At 43.8% G+C, this 23,066-nt stretch overlaps 1 protein-coding gene across 2 annotated transcripts in view; it reads right to left on the bottom strand.

Annotated features, from left to right (window-relative positions):
• LOC137322479 (uncharacterized) overlaps nucleotides 1–22,420 on the bottom strand; it is a 38,670-nt gene extending 16,250 nt beyond the window's left edge. Inside the window, exon 1 of one of the 2 annotated variants that reach the window (XM_067985398.1) lies at nucleotides 22,356–22,420. The gene's annotated coding sequence lies outside the window, so the exon portion shown is untranslated. The remainder of the gene's footprint in view (nucleotides 1–22,355) is intronic. The other variant, XM_067985399.1, reaches the window with a different exon arrangement.
• Nucleotides 22,421–23,066: the final 646 nt, after the last annotated feature.

The following is a 23,066-nucleotide window of genomic DNA, read 5'->3' on the forward strand; positions in this document are numbered from 1 at the left end:
TCTTGTAAATGCACAAGAACACAAAAGGAAAAACGGTTCAACCATGGCTAACAAAAGAAATTAAGGATAGCATTACATCCAAAGAGGAGTCATATAAAAGTTGCCAGAAAAAGTAGCAAGCCTGAGGATTGGGAGCAGTTTAGAATTCAGCAAAAAAGGACCAAGAGATTGATTAAGAGGGGAAAAATAGAGGAGGAGAGTAAACTTGCCAGGAACATAAAAGCAGCCTGTAAAAGCTTCTACAAGTAAGTAAAAAGAAAAAGATTAGTGAAGACAAATGTAGGTCCCTTACAGTCAGAAACGAGAGAATTTATAATGGGAAACAGGGAAATGGTAGAGCAATTAAACAAATACTTTGGTTCTGTCTTCACGGAAGAGGACACAAATAACTTCCCAGAAATGCTAGGGAACCAAGGGTCTAGTGAGAAGGAGAATTAAAGGAAATTAGTATTAGTAAAAAAAGTGCTGGAGAAATTAAGGGGACTGAAAGCCGATAAATCCCCAGGGCCTGATAATCTGCATCTCAGAGTACTAAAAGAGGCAGCCATGGAAATAGTGGATGCATTGATTGTCATCTTCCAAAATTCTATAGATTATGGAACAGTCCCTGCAGATTGGAGGGTGGCAAATGTAACCCCACTATATAAAAAAGGAGGGAAAGAGAAAACAGGGAACTAAAGGCCAGTTAGCCTAACATCAGTAGCAGGGAAAGTGCTGGAGTCTTTATAAAGGATGTAAAAACAGGACACTTAGAAAATATCAACGGGATTAGACAAAGTCAACATGGATTTATGAAAGGGAAATCGTGTTTGACAAATCTACTGGAGTTTTTTTTAAGGATGTAACTGGTAGAATAAATAAGGGAGAACCAGTGGATGTGGTGTATTTGGATCTTCAGAAGGCCTTTGATAAAGTCCCACATAAGAGGATAGTGTGCAAAATTAAAGCACATGGGATTGGGGGTAATATACTGGCATGGATTGAAAATTGGTTAACAGACAGGAAACAGAGAGTAGGAATAAATGGGTCTTTTTCAGGGTGGCAGGCGGTGACTAGTGGGCTACCGCAGGGATCAGTGCTTGTGCCCCAGCTATTCACAATATAGATCAATGATTTGGATGAGGGAACTAAATATAATATTTCCAAGTTTGCTGACGACACAAAACTAGGTGGGATTGTGAGTTGTGAGGAGTATGCAAAGAGCCTTCAAGATGATTTAAACAAGTTGAGTGAGTGGGCAAATACATGGCAGATGCAGTATAACGTGAATAAATGTGAAGTTATCCACTTCGGAAGGAAAAACAGAAATGCAGATTATTATTTAAATGGTGATAGATTGGAAAATAATGATGTACAAAAGGCACCTGGGTGCCCTTGTACACCAATCACTAAAAGCAAACATGCAGGTGCAGCAAGCAGTTAGGAAGGCAAATGGTATGTTGGCCTTAATTGCAAGAGGATTGAGTACAGGAGCAAGGATGTCTTACTGCAATTATACAGGGCCTTGGTGAGACGACACCTGGAGTATTGTGTGCAGTTTTGGTCTCCTTACCCAAGAAAGATTATACTTGCCACAGAGGGAGTGCAGTGAAGGTTCACCAGACCGATTCCTGGGATGGCAGGACTGTCATATGATGAGAGATTAGGTTGACTAGGCCTGTATTCACTAGAGTTTAGAAGAATGAGGGGATCTCATTGAAACATAAAATTCTGATAGGGCTGGACAGACTGGATGCAGGAGGGCTGAATGGCCTACTCCTGCTCCTATTTTCTATGTTTCTTTGCTTCTATTATAGTGGGCTTCCTGGGGATTTTGCAACTAATTATTTTTGTTTCTACAGAAACATTGAAACCATGCCAAAAGACAAAGCATACATGAAAAAAAGCCCAGGATGTATCATTAAAAAACCTTTAAAAAAGCAACAGCAAAACATAGAAGCATAGAAAATAGGAGCCATTCAGCCCTTTGAGCCTGCTCCGCCATTCAATATGATCATGGCTGATCCTCTATCTCAATACCATATTCCTGCTCTCTCCCCATAACCCTTGATGCCTTTTGTGTCCAGAAATCTATCTAGTTCCTTCTTAAATATATTCAGTGACTTGGCCTCCACAGCCTTCTGTGGTAGAGAATTCCACAGGTTCACCACCCTCTGAGTAAAGAAATTTCTCCTCATCTCAGTCCTAAATGTCCTACCTCGTTCTGGATGCCCCAGCCAGGGGAAACATCCTCCCTGTATCTAGTCTGTCTAGCCCTGTTAGAATTTTGTATGTTTCAATTAGATCCCCTCTCATTCTTCTAAGCTCGAGTGAATACAGGCCGAGTCGACCCAATTTCTCCTCATACAACAGTCCTGCCATCCCAGGAATCAGTATGCTGAACCTTCGCTGCACTCCCTCTGTAGCAAGTATATCCTCTCTTAGGTAAGGAGACCGAAACTGCACACTATACTTCAGGTGTGGTCTCACCAAGGCCCTGTATAATTATTGGAAAAATTCATCAAAAATCTCTCTGCCCATTTCAAAGCTCCTTTACACCCACTCCTGATGATAGTCTGACCACACAGGGAAATCCAATCATAAATGACAAGTAATTGCGTGCTCTTCTATTTGTAAATTGTATGAACTAATTTCAATATTAAAATTAAGATTTGTACGAGAACAATTTTCAGCCAAATGGGAAATTGGAGATCATTGCCTGAGAGGCTGTATAGGACATAGGGAATGCTGAATTTTGTAGAGTTGACAACTTTCCTGGACTGTGCAATGATAATCACATACATCCACAGTGCTAATTCTATTTACTTTCATCCGATTTAAAGTAGCAACCGTGCTTTGCCACAAATCATTGCCTTTAGTCATTACAACAGCAACAGGAGATGTTTTGTACAGTTGTTTGACAGCAGCAATGGCAAAGATGGGCATTAAAATTAGTAGAAAACTGGGAGATAAGATGAAACTTTCCATTTTCTGATTTGCTTCTTTTTCTACCCTCCAAAAAACAGAAATTAAATTGATAATAAAATTTCTTTGAAAAATCAGCTGTTGCTTTTTAAGGCCTTGTTAATGACCTTTCAGAGAAAGATATGGAACAATTTTCCACTGGGGAAAATTAAAGTAACCAGTTAGGAATTAGTTCACCTTTAAGCTAAATTCTTTGACAGAGTATCAGTCGAAACGTGAATTTCCCTGCTATTGTAACATTAACCAGTGCAGTGCAACCATTGGTGGAGAAGGCTGTTGGGGAATCCACACTCCATGGGAGACTATGTACCCAACCCTCAGGAGACTAAGCAATCAGCCCACCAACTACCACCAGGCTTTTAAACAGTCTACTGCACTCACTGGCACTTCAATCAGATGAGCTGTAAAAACAGAATGCATTTTATAAACTTGAATATTGTTATGCACATTCCTTTCCATCAAGAAGATAACTTACTTCTACCTCCACAACATTCAATCAGATGCGCTGGGCTCAGGGCCACTTTTAAACAGATAAGCAGCAAACTGTTAAAAAGCAGCTGTATATTTCATTCTCCTTTATGGGAAATTGAAAATCTCATGATTATTTAAATAAGGCTATTTAAATAAGTAGAAAGCAGGCCAAAACTAAACAAGAAATTAATTTAAATAATTTTCAGAGCAAACTGAACGCAGCACAGAAATTTTAAAACTTGAAATGTAGCTTTCCCTTTGTTTCTGATTTCAAAATTCAGAGATTGATTACATCAGATCAAACACTTTGGCTCTAATCTCATGGATCAATAGTTCAGTCTTTGAAAAGCTAGAAATGGTCATGTCAGTGAATTGGGATGCACAAATTAATCAGTCTGCTTAACTCCCTTCAATTTCCAGTTCTCCAAAACTGAATTAAAGTCCTTGGCTGTTACTTGGCCAGTTAAGTGGTTGTTAAGCCACTTGAAAGGCACAGAACAAACAATACTCCAGGTGAATACTGATTGGTCAAGTTTCTTCTGCCAGCAAGTCTCATGAAATCCTATTGGACAAACCCACGCAGCGGCAAACTAAAATAATTAGTTTATCTATTTGTTGTCGTTGGAAAAAAAAATCAAAAAATGGCAAATGCTGGAGAAATTTGTAGAGATTGGATGGAGGGATTTATGGACAAGGATTTTAAATGTAATACATTAAAAAAGGTGGAAAACATTCCCCAAAATGTATCCACATCAATATCTTAAATTTATACAATGCCTTCAACGTAGAAAGATGTACCAAGGTGCTATACCGATGACAATTGGGAATGAGCAAAACAGAGAGTTGGGAAATGGCATCGAAAACTTGGCTTGAGATAAATTTTGAAAAGATTTCTAAATGGTAGAAAGAGAAGTGGAGAAGTCTAGGGAGAGAGTTTTAGAAACCAGGACTGATGTGATGGAAAGATGTACCCCAAATGGTGGGGTGAAGCCTGGGAGGGATGAATAGAAGATCGGAATCAGAGGAGCAGATCGTTCAGGAGAGATTAAAGGCTGGAGAAATTTGCAGAGATAGGATGGAGGGATTTATGGATAAGGACAAGGATTTTAAATGTAATACATTGAAAGATGGGGAGTCAGTGGAGGTCCGAAAACATGGGGGTGATGGATAAATGGGATTTAGTGCAGAACAGAACACAAGTAGTAGAGTTTTGGCTAAGTTGGAGTCTGTGAAGGGAGGAGAGTGGGAAGCCAGCAAGTTGGTCATTGGAGTAGTCAAGTCTATTTGTGACAAAGGCACATATAAGGGTTTTAGCAGTGGAAGGACTGAGTTAACGACAGAAATGGGCAATGTTGTGGAGGTAGAAGTAAGTTATCTTCTTGATGGAAAGGAATGTGCATAACAATATTCAAGTTTATAAAATGCATTCTGTTTTTACAGATAGGCCATAATTCAGGAAGATGAAGCAATACAATAGGACTGTCCTCTTCATTTACCTCAGCACTTTGCATCACCCTCATTATTTGAAGCAGATGCCAGCCCAATCACACTTCAGAAGAGAAAACAAGGCTGAGCCACTGACAAAGGATGAGAAAATGGCAGAGGTGGATGAAGTATGGCCGGTGTGGCTGTGTGATGATACAGCATGGCCACCGACCATGCTGAATCACATTGTGATTCTGACTTAAAAGGGCCACCAACAAAATGAAGATCTATCATCACCAAGTTCCAGCCTCATTATGCAAGGTAATGTAAGGATGTCTCATAAACCTCTACATCTCAGTGCAAACATCAATCTTCCTCAGCAACAAAAATAAAACCTTTTCTCAAACAACACTGATAAAATATTGTTTCCTTTCCATCATCATGACTCGCAATTATTTTTAAATTTGATACCTGGTTGTCTTGGTGCTGCAGATCAACAAGAGCAGGATGAAAGCTAGAAGTTCCATAATGTACACACGAGCGCACACCCACTTTATTGCCTGAAGCTATAATTTCCTGGTACTTTTCTACCTGGTTATCATGTGAGTTGTTCAATAAGAGCAGGGTGGAAGCTACAACTCTCATAATGAATCTCTCTTTCTCACACACGTGTGTACACATACACGCACATGCACAAACACATTCTGGGTATTGTACTTCCAGGGGAGTAGAATGAAAAGTACAATTCCCATGATATAACTCCTGCTTACACACTGAATTTATCTTCAGCAGCTGGAAATCGCAGAACCCAAGCCCCAGGGGCAATTTCCAACTCAGGCTTCAGACTTCAGATAGAAGCACAGCCTTATGTAGGGGAAACATCTTATTTTTTTTGCATTTTGTCAATAACTTAACAGTCAAGTGGTTATTTGAGCCAATTACATGTGACCCTTTGAGGTGTGCTGTCTGAGGCCACAATCTTGAAAAGTGTAATGCTACAAACATGTGCTAAAGGCAGGACTTTTAATTATGTAGATAGTAATGACCATGGTGTTATCACAGATAAAAAGGTAAAAATGTCAGTCTCACTGCTTTCCACTGCTAGCATCTCTCTAATTGAGTGCATCTTACTTACTGCCAGTTACACTAATAATCCTATTGATCTGAAAGTGTTTGATGTTACATGAATTTGAATGATCTCACACAGTATTACAATTAATGGAATTCAACTATTGCAAATGGAGCGGGGGAGGCAACTGAGAGGCCTGTGGGGAGTATCTGGGAACATAGGAACAGGAGTAGACGATTCAGTTCCTTCAGCCATTTCCACCATTCTTTTAGATCGTGGGTGAGCTCTACCTCAATTCCATTTATATGCCTTTGATCCATATCCTTTGATACCCTTACCTAACAAAAATCTATCAATTCCAATCTTGAAAATTTCATTTGACCCAGCATCCACAGCGTTTTGGGAGGGCGAATTCCATATTTACACTATCCTTTATGTGAAAAAAGTGCTTCCTGATTTCATTCCTAAATGGTCTAACTCCAGTTTTAAGATCATTCCCTTTGTTCTAGATTCGCCCACCAGAGGAAATAGTTTCTCCATATCTATGCATTCAAATCCCTCATTTATTTTAAACAGCTCGATTATATCACCCCTCAACTTTCTAAACTCAAGGGAACCCAAGCCAAGTTTATGCAACCTGTCCTCATCAATGAAATCTTTAAACCCTGGTATAATTCAACAACAACAACTTGCATTTATATAGCGCCATTAACGTAGTAAAACATTCTAAGGTGCGTCTTAAAGGAGGAGAGAGAAGCGGAGAAATTTAGGGAGGGAATTCCAGAGTTTCCAGGGCCTAGGCAGCTGAAGATATGGCCACTAATGGTGGAGCGATCAAAATCGGGGATGCACAAGAGGCCAGAATTGGAGGAGCGCAGAGATCTCGGAGAGTTGTAGGGCTGGAGGAGGTAATAGAGATAAGGAGGGGCGAGGCCATGGAGGGATTTGAAAACATGGATGAGAATTTTAAAATCAAGGCGTTGCCAGACCAGGAGCCATTGTAGGTCAGCGAGCATTGAGTTGATGGGTGTTCGGGACTTGGTGCGAGTTAGGATACAGGCAGCAGAATTTTGGATGAGCTCAAGTTTATGGAGGATGGAAGATGGGAGGCCAGCCAGGACAGCATTGGAATAATCAAGTCTAGAGGAAACAAAGACATGGATGAGGGTTTCAGCAGCAGATGAGCTGAGGCAGGGGCAGTGACGGACGATGTTACAGAGGTGGAAGTAGGCGGTCTTAGTGATGGAATGGATATGTGGTCGGAAGCTCATCTCAAGGTCAAATAGGACAAGGTTGCGAGCGGACTGGTTCCGCCTCAAACAGTGGACAGGGAGAGGGATAGAGTTGGTGGCTAGGGAACAGAGTTTGTGGCTAGGGAACAGAGTTTGTGGCTAGGGAACAGAGTTTGTGGCTAGAGCTGAAGACAATGGCTTCGGTCTTCCCAATAATTAACTGTCGGAAATTTCTGCTTATCCAGTCCTGGATGCCGGATAAGCAGCACAACAATCAGAGACAGTGGGGGCGGGGGTCAGGAGAGGAAGTGGTGAGGTAGAGTTGGGGGTCATCAGCATACACGTGCATAATGATGTTGTGTTTTTGGATGATGTCACCGAGGGGCAGCAGGTAGATGAGAAATAGAAGGGGCCAAGGATAGATCCTTGGGGGACTCCAGAGGCAACGGTGCGGGAGTGGGAAGAGAAACCAATGCAGCTGATTCTCTGGCTACGACTGGATAAATAAGAATGGAACCAGGCGAGCGCAGTCCCACCCAGCTGGATGACGGAGGAGAGGCATAGGAGGAGGATGGTGTGGTCAACCATGTCAGGTCGAAAAATGAGGAGGGATAGTTTACCATGGTCACAGTCACATAGGATGTCATTTGTGACTTCGATAACGGCCATTTTAGTGCTGTGGCAGGGGTAGAAACTTGATTGGAGGGGTTCAAACATAGAGTTGTGCGAAAAATGGGCACGGATTTGGGAGGCAACAACACGTTCAAGGACTTTTGAAGGGAAAGGGCTGGTGGAGATATAGAGGATAGAAGATGGGAGGCCAACTAGGAGAGCATTGGAATAGTCAAGTTTAGTGGTAACAAAGGCATGGATAACATATTAATAGTAAAAGGGTAGTCAAAAGAAGGGTGGGACCGATTAGGGACAAAAAAGATCTTCCTGTGGAGGCAGAGGGCATGGCTGAAGTACTAATATTTTGCATCTGTCTTCACTAGAGAAGAGGATGCCACCATTGTAGCAGTAAAGGAGGAGGTAGTAGTGATATTGGATATGATAAAAATAGATAAAGAGGAGGTACTTAAAAGGTTGGCAGCATTCAAAATTCAGAAGTCACTCGGTCTGGATGGGATGCATCCTAGGTTACTGAGAGAAGTAAGGGTGGAAATTGCAGAGGCTCTGGCCACAATCTTCCAATCCTCCCTAGATATGGAGGTGGTGCTAGAGGACTGGAGGATTGCAAATGTTACATGCCTGTCAAAAAAGGGGAGAGGGATAAACTTGGCAATGACAGGCCAGTCAGCCTAACGTCAGTGGTAGGTAAATATTTAGAGACAATAATCCGGGACAAAATTAATTGGCACTTAGAAAATTATCTAATAAATGAAAGTCAACACGGATTTGTTAAAGACAAATTATGTTTGGCTAACTTGATTAAATTCTTTGATGAAGTAACGGAGAGGGTGATGAGGGTACTGTGGTTGATGTTGTGTACATAGACTTTCAAAAGGCGTTTGACAAAGTACCACATAATAGACTTGTAAGCAAAATTCAAGCCCATGGGATTAAAGGGACAATGGCAGAGTAAATACAAAATTGGCTAAGGAACAGAAAGCAGAGAGTAGTGGTGAACGGTTGTTTTTCAGACTGGAAGGAAGTATAAAGTGGTGTTCCCCAGGAGTCAGTATTAGGACCACTGCTTTTTTTGTTATATATTAATGACCTGGACTTGGGTATAGAAGGTAGAATTGCAAAGTTTGCAGATGACATGGAACTCGAAAATGTAGTAAACAACGGGGAGGATGGTAACAGACTTCAGGAGGACATAAACAGACTGGTGAAATGGGCAGACACATGGCAGGTGAAATTTAACACAGAAGTGTGAAATGATTCATGTCAGTAGGAAGAATGAGGAGAGGCAATATAAACTAAATGATACTATCTTAAAGGCAGTGCAGGAACAGAGAGACCTGGGGGTGTATGTACACAAATCTTTGAAGGTGGCAGGACAAAGTACCACATAGTGGGAGTATGATATCATAGCTATTACTGAAACATGGCTTAAAGAAGGGCAGGAATGGCAGCTCAACATTCCTGGTTACAGGGTTTTCAGACGAGATGGGAGGGGGGGGTCACAATACTGGTTAAAGAAACAATTACAGCTGTGTGGAGGAATGATATGTTAGAAGGGTATGATATGTTAGAAGGCAATATGGGTTGAACTGAAGAACAAAAAAGGGGCAATCACACTACTGGGAGTGTACTATAGACCCCCAGTCAGAGGGAGATAAAAGAGCAAATATGTAGACAAATTTCTGAAGTGCAAAAACAATAGGGCAGTGATAGTAGAGGATTTCAACTACCCTAATATTAACTGGAATAGAATCAGCATAAAAGGTATAGAGGATGCAGAATTCTTAAAATGCATTCAGGTGAAGTTTTTTAGCCAGTACGTAGCAAGCCCAACAAGAGGGGGGGGGGGGGGCAGTTCTGGACTTAGTTTTAGGGAATTAAGCTGGGCAGGTGGAAGGGGTATCAGTGGGAGAGCATTTTGGTGGTAGTGATCATAATTCAGTTAGATTTAGCGTAGTTATGGAAAAGGACAAAAGTAGACCAGGAGTAAAAGTTCTCAATTGGGGAAAGGCCAATTTTACTAAGCTGAGATGTGATTTAGCAAAAGTGAACTAGAAACAGCTACTTGACAGTAAATCAGTGTCAGAGCAGTGAGAGGCATTCAGGGGGGAGATAGTGAGGGTTCACAGCAAATATGTTCCCACAAAGAAAAAGGGTTGGACTCCCAAACCTAGAGTCCCCTAGATGTCATGGAGCATACAGGGTAGGATAAGGCAAAAAAGGGAAGCTTATGTCAGATACCAAGAGCTCAATATTGGAGAAAACCTAGAGGAGTATAGAAAGTGCAGGGGCGAAATTAAAAAGGAAATTAGGAAAGCAAAGAGAGGGCATGAAAAAATATTGGCAAGTAAAATCAAGGAAAACTTGAAGATATTTCATAAATACATAAAGAGCAAGAGGATAACTAAGGAAAGAGTAGGGCCTATTACAGACCAAAAAGGTAACCTGTGTGTGAAGGTGGAAGACATGGGTTTGGTTCTTAATGAATACTTTGCGACTGTCTTCACAGAAGAGGGGGATGACAGAGATTGTAGTTGAGGAGGAGGAATGTGAAATATAAGATGGGATAAACAGAGATGAAATATTAAGGGGTTTAGCATCTTTGACAGTAGATAAATCACCAGGCTATTAAGAGAAGCAAGGGAGGAAATAGCGAAGGCTCTGACCATCATTTTCCAATCCTCTCTGGCTACAGGGGTGGTGCCAGATGACTGGAGGACTGCTAACGTTGAACCGTTGTTTAAAAAGGGAGAAAGGGATAGACCGAGTAATTACAGGCCAGCCAGCCTAACCTCGGTGGTGGGCAAATTATTGGCAAAAATTCTGAGGGACAGTATTAATCATCATTTAAAAAGGCATGGATTAATCAAGAACAGTCAGCGTGGATTTGTTAAGGGAAGGTCATGTCTGACTAACTTGATTGAATTTTTTGAGGAAGTAACAAGGAGGGTCAATGAGGGTTACATGTTTGATGTAGCCAATGTGGATTTTGCAAGGCTTTTGACAAGGTCCCACATGACAGACTGGTCAGAAAAGTAAAAGCCCATGGGATCCAAGGGAAAGTGGTAAGTTGGGTCCAAAATTGGATCAGTGGCACAAAGCAAAGGGTAATGATCGATGGGTGTTTTTGTGACTGGAAGGCCGTTTCCAGTGGGGTCCCTTGCTTTTTGTGGTGTATATCAATGATTTGGACTTAAATGTAGGAGGCATGATTAAGAAGTTTGCAGGTGATACAAAAATTGGCCGTGTGGTTGATAGTGAGGAAGAAAGCTGTAGACTGCAGGAAGATATCAATGGACTGGTCAGGTGGGCAGAAAATTGGCAAATGGAACTCAATCCAGAGAAGTGTGAGGTAATGCATTTGGGAAGGGCAAACAAAGTAAGGGAATACACAATAAATGGTAGGATACTGAGAAGTGTAGAGGAACAGAGTGACCTTGGAGTGCATGTCCACAGATCCCTGAAGGTAGCAGGACAGGTAGATAAGGTGGTTAAGAAGATATGGGGGATACTTTTCTTTATTAGCTGAGGAAAAGAATATAAGAGCAGGAAGGTCATGCTAGAACTGTATAAAACACTAGTTAGGCCACAGCTAGAGTACTGTGAATAGTTCTGGTCTCCACATTACGGAAAGATGTGATTGCACTAGAGAGGGTACAGTGGAGATTTACGAGGATGTTGCCAGGACTGGAGAATTTTAACTATGAGAAAAGATTGGATAGGCTGGGGTTGTTTTCTTTGGAAAGGAGGAGGTTGAGGGGAGATTTAACTGAGGTATATAAAATTATGAGGGACCTAGAGAGAGTGGATAGGAAGGACCTATTTCTCTTAGCAGAGAGGTCAATAACCAAGCAGCATAGATTTAAAGTAGTTGGTAGAAGGATTATAGGGGAGTTGAGGAGAATATTTTTCACCCAGAGGGTGGTGGGGGTCTGCAGCTCACTGCCTGAAAGGGTGGTAGAGGTAGAAATCCTCACTGCATTTAAAAAAGTACTTGGCTATGCACTTGAAGTGCCGTAACCTACAAGGCTACGGACTAAGAGCTGGAAAGTGGGATTAGGCTGGATAGCTCTTTCTCGGCCGGCACAGACACGATGGGCCAAATGGCCTCATTCTGTGCCGTAAATTTCTACGATTCTATGACAAGTTGAGAAGGATGTTAAAAAAGCATATGGGATCCTGGGTTTTATTAACAGAGGCACAGAGTACAAAAACAAGTAAGTTATGCCATACCTTTATAAAGTACTAGTTAGGCCTCAGCTGGAGTATTGTGTTCAATTCTGAGCACCACACTTTAGGAAGGGTGTCAAGGCCTTAGAGAGAATGCAGAAGAGATTTACTAAGATGCTGCCAGAGATGAGGGACTTCAGTTATTGAGAGACTGAAGAAGCTGGGGTTATTCTCCTTAGAACAAAGAAGGTTAAGAGGAGATTTGATAGAGGTTTTCAAAATCATGAATGTTTTTGATAGCATAAATAAGGAGAAACTGTTTCCAGAAGCAGAAGGGTCAGTTACCAGAGGACACAGATTTACGGTGATTGGCAAAAGAACCAGAGGCGACATGAGGAAATTGTTTTACGCATCGAGTTGTTGTGACCTGGAATGCACTGCCTGAATGAACCTGCTTCCACTACCCATTAATAACTTTCAAAAGGGAATTGGTAATATTCTTGGAGGGAAAAAATCTACAGGGCTATAGGGAAAAAGCAAGAGAGTGGGACTAATTCCATAGTTCTTTCAAAGAGTCAGCACAGGCCCGATGGGCCAAATAGCCTCCTTCTCTGCTGTATCATTCTATGATTCGATGAGATGGATTGATAGTTTGCAAGGTCGGAGGGTTCAAGGGTGGGTTTTTTGAAGAAGGGGTGATGACGGCAGATTTGAGAGGGAGGGTGACAATACCTGAGGAGAGGGAGCAGTTAACAATATCTGCTAACATGGGGCCAGGAAAGGAAATTGGGTGGTCAGCAGGTGCGAATAAGGTTGAGGGAGCAGGAGGCGGGTCTCATGGACAAGATGAGCTCGGAGAGGGCACGAGGGGAGATAGGAGAGATACTAGAGAAAGATTCAAGTTCAGGGATAGGGCAGTAGGGAACCTTAGGGGTTAGGGGTAGTTTGGCTCGTGGGCTAGGGGAAGGGAGGAAAGCGGCAGAGGCAGCTGAACGGATGGCCTCAATCTTTGTGACAAAAGTCTATGAGCACCTCGCACTTGTTGTTGGAGGTGAGGGTGGAGGAGGTGGGGAGAGGGTTTTAAGAAGATGGTTTGTAGTGAAGAGAAGCCGGGGGTTATTTTTGCATTCCAGGATGATCCTGGAACAGTAAGCAGTTTTGGCAGAGGAGAGCAGGACCCGTCATTGCTTTATGTGGTCCAGCCAGATGAATGGCTAAACCAGTTGTCCGCCATAAACGTTCAAGTCTGCGCCCCTTAGACTTAAAGGAGTGGAGATGAGGGCCATACCGGGGGGGAAAGGGAACAACTAGGGTGACAGAGAGTAATGGTTTTAATGGGGACAAGGGCATCAAAGGTGGAGGTGAGGGTCTGATGAAGCAGATCCCTCCCTTCCCCTAGCACACCAAGCCAAGCAGAAATGTCATGGTGAATGGAGAACCAATGGCTGAACAGTTGGGAATTTGAAAGTGCTGTTGTAAGTGACTTGGGGGGGGAAAAGAGTTTTTTTCCAGGGGCCAACACAGAAGGAAGTGGGATTGGGAGGGGGAAGGGGGATGTGGGTGGAGAGGGATACAAGGAAATGATCAGAGATGGCCTCATCTGGAATTGACATGTCGGAAGTAGAGAGGCCAGTTGAGATGGCAAGCTCGAGGGGGGTGGCCGTGAATATGGGTAGGGGAGTTTATATGGAGGGAGAGATTAAGGGAGGATAGGAGGGCAGTGAACTCAGAGGAGACAGCATGATGAGTTGAGATGGAGGCTGAAATCACTTGAGGATGAGAAGTCACTCGGTGCAAAGGCTGAGGGAAGAAAGCAGTGAATATATCTCAGTGAGAAACTTGCTGTGGTAGTTGGGTAGAGGGTAGAGAATGAGAATTTTAAAGGAGAGGTAAAGGGGGTGGTATAAGGTGAAATGCTCAAAGGAGAGGGTGCCAGAGTAGGGGGGGACAGACCAAGGTGTGATTTTGTAATAAGGGCCACACTGCCAACACGGTGGTCTGGGCAGGGAAGATATAGCCAGGCAGCGAGGCTTCGTTAAAGGGAAAGCTGTCATCACCCATCAGCCAGGTTTCCATCAAGGCCATGATGCCAATGCAATCATCCACAATAAGTTAATGGATGCAAGGGCCTTGTTCACAAGTGAACGGACATTCTAAGGGGAGATGCGGAGAGGGGCGGTGATAGTTGATCTGCTGGCAGAGTCCACAGGGTCAGCGTTGGGAAGGGCGAATAGGATGGGAAGGAAATTGGCAAGATTAGCCTCCAGCAGGCACGCTGAGTGGGAAAGTTGGTGAGAGTGTAGGATGGAGCAGTTGGGGTTGCTACTCGTAAGGAGACAGTGATGAGGGCCTCGATGGGCCCTTCGGAGGATGCCAAGAGAGGCACAGAGGGACGCTGTAGGCTTATCTAAGGGGGAGTCAAGCCTGGGAAGGCAGCAGGAGAGTAGGAAAGTTGCAGAGTGCTGAAGGATTGTGGTAGGGATTTGGGGAGGGGCAGACTATCCAAGAGGGGAGAAATAAGAGGCAGGACGACAAGAGGGGCTAGGGAGGGATAAAGAGAAAAGAAAAAAAAGGGGGGAAATAGAAGTGATGGTCTCAGGTCCGGAGTGGCAGCCAAAATGTGCACGCGAATGGACACAGGGAAACTCATTTACATAGGCGTAGTTACATAGCAAGATTAAGATAGATATGTCCTGGTAATAAACAGGGAAGAGGGAGAAGAAAATAGGAGCGAGGCCAAAGTTAAAGTTAGAGGTCCCATGGTGGGATAAAGTTGATGTAGATAGGGTGGAGTCAGCTTGGAGCATCGACGAACTGATGTCCAAGTTCAGAGACAGGTGTGGAGGGCGACTGAGTCCAGAAGCTATTTGAAGGGTAGAGTATCGGAGGACGCACTGCTGGAGGTATTTCCATGGGAATGAAGAGCTGGGAGGTGTGCAGAATTGATCGCAGGGCAGAAAAACGATGAGGTCACTATAAGATTCAGAAGTGGCGGAGAAATGGACTTCAGCCCAGGATAGTGAATTTCTGGCCAAGGACCACATTGCAGCAAAATAAAGCTGAAAAACTAGTAGGAGCAGTAGGACAGTCGTAAGCTCAGCAGGTAACAGCAGCGTTGGGCTGTAGGCTAGACAAAGTTACCTTAAAACTTAAGCAACTGAATAGAAGTGTCATAGCAGCTGAGTCTTACAGTGTAGTCTGGTGGAGTAGCATAGTCTTAATGGCACAGAAGTCCAGGAATTTGGAAGCCAAATTTGAGCGAAGATCCAGTGCTCGTTGATGAAAACAAAGAGCAGGCATGGTCGGGGGATGATGGGCAGTGTGCCCAGGTAACTTTAAACTTGCAGCTTGAACTTGTAGTTAGGACTAAAATGCACCCACTATTAGAGCCAGGGGAATTTAAACAGTGGAAGAGAGAAGACTGGGGGAGAAAGGGCAAAGAATGGCAAAGGATAGAGTTGCACAGCAAAGAAGCTCCCGAGGGTGCTGCCAGCCCGGGAGCCATCTTGATACCACTACATACTAGTGAATCTGCGCTGTACCTCTTCCAAGGCCAATATATCTTTCCCGAGGTGCGGTGCCCAAAACTGAATGCAGTACTCCAGATGGGGTCTGACCAAGGCTTGTACAATTGAAACATCAATTCCTCACCATTGAATTCCAACACCCTTGAGATAAAAGCCAACATTCCATTAGCCTTTTTGATTACTTTTTCTATCTGTGTACTCTTTTAGGGAGCAGTATGTGAGCTGAGACCAGAGAGGACGGCAGGTCCAGAAGCACTACCAGGAGGTGGGGGGAGGGGGGTAGGAAAGAGATTATATCGTGATCACATTTTGCGCAAGTCTGGAGTCTCAGACCAGTAGGGACTGGGAGCACTACCAAATAGAGTCCGAGATCTAGAAGCAATATAGAGGGGTCACGGATCTGTTAGCACAATGGGGGAGGAGAGTCGTGGAGCACAATGGAGATTTGGGGATACTACAGGGTAACGGTCGGAGGGTCAGTACTGAGGGAGTGCTGCGCTGTCGAAGGAGCAGTGCTGATGGAGTGCTGCACTGTCGAAGGGGCAGTGCTGAGGGAGTAAGGGAAGGGTTCTGGGAGCATGATGGGGGAGCTGAAGGATATAGTACTCACTATATCAGTGTCTGTTACTAACTGATCTATAGCTTAGTATGTTGACAAATTGCTCTTAATCAGTAAAATGATCAAGTGATCTGTCAAATGTTTTAAAAGCTTTGATTTGTAATCTAAATTTGATATGAATACTTCATTTTAGGATGTCTGTTTCCCAAAGCTATTTAATTAATGTTACGTACTGTGATTCTCACTCTCTATGAATAAGTTGCAAATGGAATTTAAGGCTTTTGTAATGTGACTGAGAGTCATAATTAACAGTGAAATTTATTTTCAATCCAGCTGACTATGCTAGTGGGGGTTAGAAGGCCTTCTTACACCAAAAAGTTGTAGATAGGAGGGTTTCTCTCTGTCATAGATTGTGTCTAAGCATTGCATAGATTAAACAATTGTAAACAATTTTACAACACCAAGTTATAGTCCAGCAATTTTATTTTAAATTCACAAGCTTTCGGAGATTTTCTCCTTCCTCAGGCAAACATTTGCCTGAGGAAGGAGAAAATCTCCGAAAGCTTGTGAATTTAAAATAAAATTGCTGGACTATAACTTGGTGTTGTAAAATTGTTTACAATTGTCAACCCCAGTCCATCACCGGCATCTCCACATCTAGATTAAACAAGCCCAGGTTCCAGGAGCGAATGGCATCTTAGACTCACTAAGATATGGATCTATGTTGGTGTTATCTGGATAAAGGTTTCTATGTAAAAGTGACCCTTTGTAGGTCTCCATATAAAAGTGGAGCCTAGCGTGCCTTCGGAAACTAGAGGAACGGTACGGTAGCAGAGGGTTCCCGCCCCCCCCAACCATATTAACTAGCCTGAGATCAGGCAGAGTAAGGCACCCCCGCCTCAGATTTAAATGGTGATGTCATTTTAACCATGAGCCCAAGGATCACACGGTCTCAAACCTGTCAGCGAAAGCTGGCGCAGGCGCCTTCCAGGCCCAGGTAAGTGCTCATTTTTTACTTTTTAAAAGGTTCTTTGTGGGCCAGTAGGAACAGGAGTGTTGCTTCGAGCCACACAAGGATACCTCGGGCCTCCCCTGCTCCAGGATTCCTCTCCTCCCTCAATCGTGGACTTTCCTGATCCTTCCCAATTCTTGACATACCTTGCCAGGTTCAGCAGCAGCCAGGCTCCCAGTCAATTTCGATTCCAGCCACTTCGGCGATGAGGCCATTCCTGTCAGCTTCAGGAGCATATTAATGAGGTCTAGGAGTTAAAAATCTCTCGGGCCTCACGCTCCACGCGAGGCTGGACGGTTCGCCACCCACTTCGCCCCCGAGGCTATGGAGTTCAAATCGGCCGAGCATCAAACTGGCGACGTCTAGGGGACGTTTGCTGTTCGCCCTGCCCGCCAGTCTCCCACCCGAGTTAAATTCAGGGTTACGGTGTCCATTCAGTATCTAAACTATCTGTACCACCCCAAATCAGTCTATCTGACCTGTGCCACGTCCTTCCACATGGTTCTGACTGTGGGTTGGCAGGTTTTTTGCCACCCACTCCCATTATTGCTTCCCTGCTGTGCCTAATTTCAGTAAGGAGAATCTTTGTATCACTCCGAGAAATTGTTAGCATTACTTTTAACTGTTTGTGTCAGAGCCATTTCTTCACCTTGCTACCTGCTGGAAATGCAGTCAAGCTTTAAATCCTGCACTTAGAATGATTTCTCCCAACTGCCCCTCCACCCCCACGAATTTTTCAGGCCTCTCGATCACAGTGCACCAATTACTGTTGAGACTTGTGCCTTTGCCCTGCCCAGCAATTTTAAAATTAGTTGACCACATGATTCCTGGCAGGGTTGGCTCCAGAGTCATTGGGTGGCTCCAAGTGCTGCCCCATCAAATGTCCGTTGGCGGATTGCAGGACTCTCAAATTCGGGGCCCGCTTGTTTAACTTTTGATGATGTATAGTACATCAATGGTGGGCAGTGGTTGAGTGAAGCATAAACCACCGATTGAAGTCGGAACTATGTATCCTAAAGGGTGGAAGGGGCAGGTATACGGTTTGGATCTTGCAGCATAGTACAATTTTAAGTCAGCTACTTGACAACGGGAGTTAAATCCAAGCGGAACAATTACTGCTCGTTTATCGCCCAGCTGCCATTTGAACATGTTTTCTTTGGCGATTGAAGCAACTGCCTGACTCAGGCGACAGCCTCGTAAATACATGTAAATTGGGGTCCTGTGACATACATAGGAGCCTGGAGCTAATTCAGTAGTCCACTGGACGGAGCACCCAGTGCAGATGCTCTGCTCAGTAAAACTTGACAGGCAAGAAGTGGAGACCTTTTACAGGTAAGTACAAAAGTTATTTTTCCGGGGCCACGAGGAGCAGAAGTGTTCTTCTGGGCCTCACAAAGAAAGTTTGGGTCGCTGGCGCCCTAGGCTCCGCTTCTGCGTTTGTGAAACCCTTCTGAACACCGATAATTTACTTGAATGCCGGCCACCTGGTATTTGTCAGCTGCTTCTGCATGCCCATTTCGGGTGTGCAGCTCTCCTAATCTATGTCAGCCATGGCTCAGTTGGTAGCACTCTTGCCTGAGTCAGAAGGTTGTGGGTTCAAGTCCCACTCCAGAGACTTGAGGACAAAATCTAGGCTGGCATTCCCAGTGCAGTACTGAGGGTGTACTGCACTGTTGGAGGTGCTGTCTTTTGGATGAGACATTAAACCAAGGGCATCTGCCCTCTCAAGTAGACGTAAAAGATCCCATGGCACTTTCTAAGAAGAGCAGGGGAATACTACCCGGTGTCCTGGCCAATATTTATCTCTCAACCAACACCATTAAAACAGATGAACTGGTCATTATCACGTTACTGTTTGTGGGATCTTGCTGTGAACAGACTGGCTGCTGCATTTCCTACATTACAACAGTGACCACACTTCAAAAGTACTACTTTGGCTGTAAGGTGTTTTGGAACATCCTGAGTTCACGAAAGGCGCTATATAAATGCAAGTTCGTTCTTTCTTTAATGATGCCCAGCCGTTAAAATGGACCGGGCCTCTTGTAGCACCTCCTGTGTGGCAAGTCCATGCGTTACGGGAGTTAAAATTCCCCCAATTATGTCATTTACTACCAGCTTTAGTTCAGTTGCTGATTGGCAGGTACTCTGAAAGAATTAAGAACCAATGGAGTGTAATTGTTTTGAAATTTCAGTTAGTCATTTCCTGTCAAATCACTTTGCCTTGCTTTCAAAGTGTACAGAGAATTATGCAAATGCTCAAAGTGCATTACTCGAATGTAGGAATGGATTATTTTGGATGGAGATGGTCAGTTTCTTGAAGACACGCTGCTCATTCAGTTGTGATAATTGTTCCACATTGTGTAGGATGAGGGAAGGGCACATGTACTAGTAGTACACATTACTTTCCAGGTGTCTCTCCTTTCTCTCTCTCTCTTCCACGGGCACTGAGTGTTTCTGGGGTTCCACAGCAGTCCTTCAGTACCTCATCTAACTGATCATTTTTCACGTGGACATGGGCCAGATCTTGCTGGAGCGGGGCATCTCGCAGCGTACGCCATTAGTTAGACTTTTTCCTGCACCTCAAAACTTTTGGGCTGTAATTTGCTGGAATTGTGAGCTGATTACAGAGGGCAATATGGCATCGCGGACCTTAGTGAGCGGCGGGACCAACAATGTATCTCATTAACCAAAGAGATTTAAGGATTACGAAAGAAAGAGGAACAACAGAGAAGGAGGATGATTTAGAGTCAAATCAGATACAGATAGAGAAATAAAGAGGGAAAGAAAGATTGGATTGAGAGAGAGAGAAAAAAGACACAGAAAGGAAAAGAAATAAAATTTAAAATATTTTAAATCTCTAAGAAGAATTGACTGTGCAGGAATGAGATTGAACAATTTAAACTGTTCCCTTTCTGGGCCAGAGAGGTTGATTAGCATTGCATTAACAATCAAGTTGTTAAAAGGATACTTGCGCTGTTAAGTTCCAGCCATAACTTTTGTAAGGAAGGGGTTCAAACCGCATTTTAATATTGTGAACTGAAGACCTACTGGATGACTCAAAGTAAAGGGTTAACTAGTCCCTTTAAGGATTTGGACATTCACTTGGACAGTACATGTGAAAGCATGGGTTAACTCACCCCTTGACATTACATTTGGACAGTATAAAGTCAAAACTGCAAAGACAGTCAGTTTACAACTGGACATCAGTTTAAAACTGCAAAAACAGCAAAGTACAAAAACTTCAACAAGCTGCGGGTTTTCAATAACAACTGATAAGCACAAAAGGCACCAGCTTTCATCACCTTTGAGAGTTTGAACTGGTCTTCTGTTCACACAACCAATGTGAAGTTCACACAACGATAAAGATGACAACTGTAGAGAAGCTTTGAGAAGGTTTGAATAACTTCAGTTCTCAGGCCATCTTTGATGCTCAAAAACAACCTGGTTCTCAAAACAAAAGAACTCGTTAAATGCACCTGGATTCATATGGAGAAGATGTTACAGTGGACTCGTATGCTTCTTGCTTGGTCCAACCAACCATCCAACTAGGTTGCCTTGTAACTTGGATCACACCCTATCAACTAAGAATCATATATGTGGAGATGCCAGTGATGGACTGGGGTGGACAAATGTAAGGAGTCTTACAACACCAGGTTATAGTCCAACAGTTTTATTTGAAATCACAAGCCTTCAGAGCTTTCCTCCTTGGTCACCTGATGAGGTGACCAAGGAGGAAAGCTCCGAAAGCTTGTGATTTCAAATAAAACTGTTGGACTATAACCTGGTGTTGTAAGACTCCTTACAAGAATCATATAAAGAGAGGACATCATAGAAGCTTCAACAGTTGAAGGACCACTACAGTCAGAGTTCCTCCAACAATGATGAGAAGACAAAGAACCTCAATACTTCACTTCTCAACTGCCTTGACGAGAAGACAACAAACCTCGACACATCACTCAACGACGCAGCAATCGACGCATTACTTCTAGACCTAGATGGCTGCCTTGATTCTTTATAAAGGTTGTATATATTGCTTGCTTTGCTTTATGCTTGCTGGTGCGAATCGGGTAGAGTAATCCACATATTGATTGATTTGCTTCATGCTTATGTGCACTTTAAGTAATTAGTCACTTTGATTAATGAAATCACCGCATAAGGGTGTCTTTCTTTGTCTGAACCACAAATCACTGGGAGTAGCTATTTCCCAAGTTTTCTGTGGTGAGATTAATGTGCAAATCCAGCAAGTTCTTAAAAATAACGGGAAGGCTAAGGGCAAGACGCCAATTGCGTGATGTAAATGGTGGAGAGGTGGAAATCAACCAGCAACTTCCGGAAATTCACAACTCCCAACGCATCTCTTAATCCTCTGAGCTTGCTGACCGATTTACGCATTGATAACAGCATGCGTCATTAACATGCCATTATTTTTCGAGCATGATTCAGCCCATTGAATGACAATAGGATTTTTGGCAATAAACAAGCGGCCTGGCATGTCAAGGTGCCAGTGCTTCATTGGTTAGTGGGGATACCAATATGGCTATGTGAGGTAACTTTTAATTCGTTCGTGGGATGTGGGCTTCACTGGCGAGGCCAGCATTTATTGCCCATCCCTAGGGGATGAGAAGGGCTGAATTCCTCCAACATGTGTCACTCAGAGGGGTCAACAGAATTCAGGAGGTTGCTTTGGATATTAAGGATATATAAGATGTTTTTGACACTAAGTCCTCAGTTTAGTTCTATTAGTAGTTCTGGTAGTAGTATTTATGGAAGAAGGTGTAGGAGATCTTTGTCTAGTATTTTAATAAGGGTATCTGATTTACAAAGTGCCTCTCCGACAGAGAGGTTACAGACGTTAATATTGTACGGCTATACCATCCAGATGTAGGCAACTAGATGTACAAATTTCCCTGAGATCAGGCATCTGAGATTTAAGGCAATTAGTCCAGATACAGCTATCAGCGTGGAAGAAGAATATACTTAGAAGCGGAGGAGATCCCCAATCCGTCCCCGCCCCTCCCCCTGCAGACCAGGCTTCCCCCAGGAATCTACATCGTGGATTTAACCTCAGAGCAGAATCTGGGCGGTTAGCATTTTTTTTTTGCATTGGGCCGGATGAACAAGGCCGGAGACCGAGCACCCGGGACAGCCCGCTGGAATATCAGGCGGCTTGGCTGGCCTTCGGGCTCCTGAGGAAGGTAGGTTCCTGGGCGGGCGGAGCAGTAGCAGTAGCAGCCCAGGCTAAGTTTGGGACATCTGGAGGATCATTCCTGCTCCACAAAAGGCAAAAAGAACTTACCTTTGGGATCCTCTTTGGCCGGCCCGCCACCTGATGCTGGTCGGATCGTGCACACCACCACCCCGTCCAGCTGAATCCCAAAATGGCAGTTAGGGTCCTATGTAAATTATAGAACCCCGATTAGCATTTTGAATGGGCTTACCGCCTGAGTCAGGGGCCCGCCCAGGTCCGGGGACGGCCACAACCACGGGGCAGTAGGTCATTGCCCATCATTTTCGGACACTCCCGCTCCATTTCCACTTGAGCTGAAGGCCTGAAAATTCGCCCCTCTTGTAAACAATTTTACAACACCAAGTTATAGTCCAGCAATTTTATTTTAAATTCACAAGCTTTCGGAGGCTTCCTCCTTCCTCAGGTGAACGATGTGAAAACGATTTTCCACATCGTTCACCTGAGGAAGGAGGAAGCCTCCGAAAGCTTGTGAATTTAAAATAAAATTGCTGGACTATAACTTGGTGTTGTAAAATTGTTTACAATTGTCAACCCCAGTCCATCACCGACATCTCCACATCATTACTTTCCTCTGGCTTAGAGGCCACCAGGACTGTCTGATATTGCGGCGGCCCAGAACCGGTGGATTGCCCCAAGGGAGCTTGGTTTCCGGCCGCGGCCTGAAGCAAATAAGGCCCCGCCTGCAAAATGGACCGGGCTTCCCGGACAGACGGCTAGGCACTCTGTTTCCATTCTGGGGCAAAAATCCACCCCTACAAG

Source organism: Heptranchias perlo, chromosome 6 (assembly GCF_035084215.1).
Source record: "Heptranchias perlo isolate sHepPer1 chromosome 6, sHepPer1.hap1, whole genome shotgun sequence".
Lineage (NCBI taxonomy): Eukaryota > Metazoa > Chordata > Chondrichthyes > Hexanchiformes > Hexanchidae > Heptranchias > Heptranchias perlo.